Source organism: Bubalus bubalis, chromosome 19 (genome assembly GCF_019923935.1).
Source record: "Bubalus bubalis isolate 160015118507 breed Murrah chromosome 19, NDDB_SH_1, whole genome shotgun sequence".
In the NCBI taxonomy this organism is placed as follows: Eukaryota; Metazoa; Chordata; class Mammalia; order Artiodactyla; family Bovidae; genus Bubalus; species Bubalus bubalis.
In genome coordinates, this window is record NC_059175.1 from 30468084 (window position 1) to 30472958 (window position 4875).

A 4875-nucleotide genomic window follows, 5' to 3' on the forward strand; every position below is an offset into this window, starting at 1 on the left:
GTTTTAATTTGCATTTATGTAATAATGACCGATGATGAGCATTTTTCATGTGTTTATTAGCCATCTGTATATCTTCTTTGGAGAAATGTCTGTTTAGATCTTCTGCCCACTTTTTGATTGGGTTGTTTATTTTTCTGGTATTCAGCTGCTTGTATATTTTGGAGATAAATCCTTCGTCAGTTGTTTCATTTGCTATTATTTTCTCCCATTCTGAGGATTGTCTTTTCACATTGTTTATAGTTTTTTTGCTGTGTAAAACTTTTTAAAAATATAGAGTGCTTCATAAATTTGCATGTCATCCTTGTATAAGGGCCATGCTAATCTTTTCTACATCATTCCAATTTTATTACATGTGCTGCCAAAGTGAGCACAAATGAGTTCCATTCTGAGTGTGCATTTGTAAGTCCAGAAAAGTTAGCCTAGGTACCCAACAAATATAATCAGCTATATAGTACTTTACTGTAAGAGGTTTACAGTACTATTCACAAATACATGAAAAATAAAGAATAAAGAAAACATTTTTAATCTTACAGTATATTATCTTGAAAAGTACAGTAGTACAGTACTGCATAAAGCTGGCATATAAGGGCTGGCATTAAGTGAACTGGCAGGAGGAGTTACTGACTGGAGTAGAGAGAGGCAGTGGGAGATGGTGGAGCTGAAGGATACTACACAATATGAGATGTGGGGCAAGCTGCAGTTTCACTCATGCCTGATCTTAATGGCAGAGATTCTGGTTCCCTGCTGGATTCGCTTCTGTCTAACCTTGAAAAGACAGTCCAGTGATGCCTGGGTATCACTGGGTATCGTTTTTTCTCATCATAAATAACGTGGTACCACTGAATTGCATTCCAAACGGCTGCTACAATCTTTGTGTACCATTCTACGTTCAGGTCCCGTGCCTCAAAAGTTAACAGTGACTCCTCAAATAGAACTAACTTACTTGATTGGATTTGTGAATGAACATTTGCATCTTTGAAAGTTTGCAACTTGAAAGTTTGCATGTAGGAGACTTAAAGTACTTTAAGCGACACTGATTTAGAAACGCCTTTTTCTGCCCATAAGCATTCCTTATATACAGCTACTACTTTCATGCTAGTTTCTAAGAAAGGAAGGAAGGAAGAAAAGGAAAAAGAAACGAAGGGAGGAAATGTGAGAGAAAGTAAAAAAAATAAAGAGAAATTCTTTCAGTCTTGATCAGCCTGGTTTTCTACTTCCTCTTTCTCTCTCTTTCTGCTAGGTAGGTTGCTCCTAAAAGGGAGGGGAATGGAAAAAAAACTCAGTTCACAAGGCCAGTAGTAGAGGGAACCTGCGGACAAATTTAAGTTAAACATTTTTTACTAAAATATTTTATAAGAATACTTACATATATTCTTGCCATCTAAACAAATTTACCTAAATCAATTCCTCTCAAACTTGGCTGTGAATTTGAGACACTGAAAGGGCTTTCATGTTTCCTTCATGGCTGAAGGATAATTTTACTGATTGTATAATTCTAGGTTGATGAGTTTTTTAACATTTTAAATATTTATCCCACTTTCTTCTTGCTTGCACGGCTTGTGATAAGAGGTCTTCTATAATTTTTATCCTGCTTCTCTATATTTAAGGTGGTTTATTACTTCTGACATCTCTCAGGATGTTCTCTTTGCTTCTGGGTTTTTGCATTTTGAATAGCATACACCTACATGTATATTTTTTGGGTTATTCTGTTTGACTGTAAATCTCTGGATCCATTTCTCTCCCCAGATACAGGGAAAGTGAATTTCCCTGTAACTCCATTCTTCTAATTGTTGTTCAGTTGCTCAGCTGTGTCTGACACTTTGTGATCCCATAGACTACAGCACGCCAGGTTTCCCTGTCCTTCACCATCTCCTAAAGCTTGCTCAAACTCATATCCTTTGAGTCAGTGATCTCATCCAACGATCTCATCCTCTGTCATCCCCTTCTTATCCTGGCTTCAATTTTTCCCAGCATTAGGGTCTTTTCAAATGGTCAGTTCTTCACATCAGGTGGCCAAAGTATTGGAGCTTCAGCTTCAGTATCAGTCCATCCAATCAATATTCAGGATTGATTTCCTTTAGGGTTGACTGGTCTGATCTCCTTGCAGTCCAAGGGACTCTCAAGAGTCTTCTCCAACACCACAGTTCAAAAGCATCAGTTCTTTGATGCTCAGCTTTCATTATAGTCCAACTCTCACATTCATACATGTCTACTAGAAAAAACCATAGCTTTGACTAGATGGACCTTTGTTGGCAAAGTAATGTCTCTGCTTTTTAATGTCTCTGCTAAGTTTGTCATAGCTTTTCTTCCAAGAACCAAGCATCTTTTAATTTTGTGGCTGCAGTCACCATCCTCTGTGATTTTGGAGCCCAAAATATTAAAGTGTCTCACTGTTTCCATTGTTTCCCCATCTATTTGCTATGAAGTGATGGGACCAGAGGCCATGATCTTCATTTTTTGAATGTTGAGCTGTAAGCCAGCTTTTTAACTCTCCTCTTTCACTTTCATCAAGAGGCTCTTTAGTTCTTCACTTTCTGTCATAAGAGTGGTGTCATCTGCATATCTGAGGTTATTGATATTTCTCCTGGCAGTCTTGATTCCAGCTTATGCCTCATCCAGCCTGGCATTTCACATGATGTCCTCTGCATATAAGTTAAATAAGCAGAGTGACAATATACAGCCTTGACGTATTCCTTTTTCAATTTGGAACCAGTCCTTGTTCCATGTCTGGTTCTAACTGTTGCTTCTTAACCTGCATACAGATTTCTCAGGAGGCAGGTAAGGTGGGCTGATATTCCCATATCTTGAAGAATTTTCCACAGTCTGCTGTGATCCACACAGTCAAAGGCTTTTTAGTGTAGTCAATGAAGCAGATGTTTTTCTGGAATTCTCTTGCTTTTTTGATGATCCAATGGATGTTGGCAATTTGATCTCTGGTTCCTCTGCTTTTTCTAAATCCAGTTTGAATACCTGAAAGTTCTCAGTTCATATACTGTTGAACCCTGACTTGGAAATTTTGAGCATTACTTTGCTAATATGTGAAATTAGTGCAATTGTGCAGTAGTTTGAATGTTCTTTGACATTGACCTTCTTTGAGATTAGAATGAAAACTGACCATTCCAGTCCCAGTCACTGCTGAGTTTTCGAAGTTTGTAGGCATATTGAGTTCAGCACTTTAACAGCATCATCTTTGAAGATTTGAAATAACTCAGCTGGAATTATTCAGCCTTCTAATAGGTTCAGCAAAATCATTGATTTTTAGCCTGTCCAGATTTCTTCTTGTTGTAAGGTCAGGAACTATGACTTCCAAGATGTTTTACATGTCAAGGCTTAAAGTTTTAAAGGGTTTTAAAAATTCAACTGGACTAGGTTATTGCCCGGAATTGTTTTTTACTGCCCCCAAGTTATTGTAATATGCAGCCAGTATTAACAGCCACTTACTTAGATTTTTAGACCTTGAAATATTTCTAAATTATGTTGTTACTCAAGATCACCTGATAACTTACAACATGATTATAAATATTAATAATTTTCTTTATGACAAACTTTACATAGCACATTCTTTTAGTAGACATTTTAAATAATGAGCATTCTTAAATCTGAGACCATGGTTGTGGCACACCTAGTCTTGAACCTGCATATCAGAACCAATCTATACCATACAGAACCTCATTCCTGTGGGATAAAGAGCTTCTGGATCAGTCATCTCTTCTATACTGAGCTCTGTTACTATCCAAGAGAACTTCTAAATCCGTATAAGAAAACATCAAGCTCTATTCTCATAGATGCATTACCTCAAGTCCTGTGGACTTTACTTCTGTTCCTTTTAAAATATAGGGTTGCCTCCTTTGTCTTACCTGATCCCGACAATACTTATTGTTCAGTCTGTCCTTGACAATATATCCTTCCATTGCTGTCAAAATACTCTCTTGGCATTTCTCATTCCTCTTGTCTATTGCTTCTTATTTGCCTTCATGGGCTCCTATTCCTCCACTATCTCCTAATTGTTTGTATATTTCATTATTCCTTTTGTTCAGTTCCTTTTTGTGTTTTATATACTTCCCATGGATGATTTCATCCATATTTTTGGCTTCAGTTATCATCCATCAGTGAAACCAAAGAACTATTCCTCCACTTTCTCTAAGAAGACATATATATTAGTAGGTTTTTCTACTATTCTGATTATATGTGTTATGATTTGAAGATACATAGCTTGATTCTTTCTTATTTAATTATACAGTAAGTTAAAATATGTTATTTTTGCACAAGTTTAAAATAACCATCAGATTCAAAAGGGGCCTGCCACCAAGAAAAGACTAAATATCACTGTCTAGGCAAGTGATATATCACTTCTTACTGACTGACTGAATTTTAATTAACTATTTACTGCTCCAATGCAAAAAATATAAAAGATAACATGCATAGTTAGAGGATAACTTAGTTATTTCCAATTACTTGTTTTTGTTTTTTGTACAAATACCCAGTCTCCTACACTATATATTATAGTACTCTCTTTCACCTCTGCAGAAAGACTTGAGTGTCTTCTCTAGAATAACTCCCTGAGAACAATGAACATCAAACTGAATTAGCAAAAAGATTATGGTGACTTAGAACCATCTGCATTTACAAACTGCCCAGATGATTCTGTTACAAAGCATAGTAGCTTAGTTTGGTTCAGTGTTGAAGACCTAGTAGTTCCTGATTGGCACTTATTTATTAAATGATTCTTCTCCAAACAGCTATAACACATAGAAAAGAATTAGAGTTTTCTAATAAAGAAGACAATTTTCTTATTATTTTGCTTTGGCTTTTATTTCCTATTCAGTAATTTGGATGCACATAGGAGAAGGCAATGGCAACCCACAGTATTCTTGC

The 4875-nt window shown here is 36.3% G+C and overlaps 1 non-coding gene across 1 annotated transcript; it reads right to left on the reverse strand.

Annotated features, from left to right (window-relative positions):
* Positions 1-264: 264 nt before the first annotated feature.
* LOC112580723 lies at positions 265-371 on the reverse strand. The gene has a single exon (XR_003105062.1). It is a non-coding gene; the product is annotated as a U6 spliceosomal RNA (small nuclear RNA).
* Positions 372-4875: the final 4504 nt, after the last annotated feature.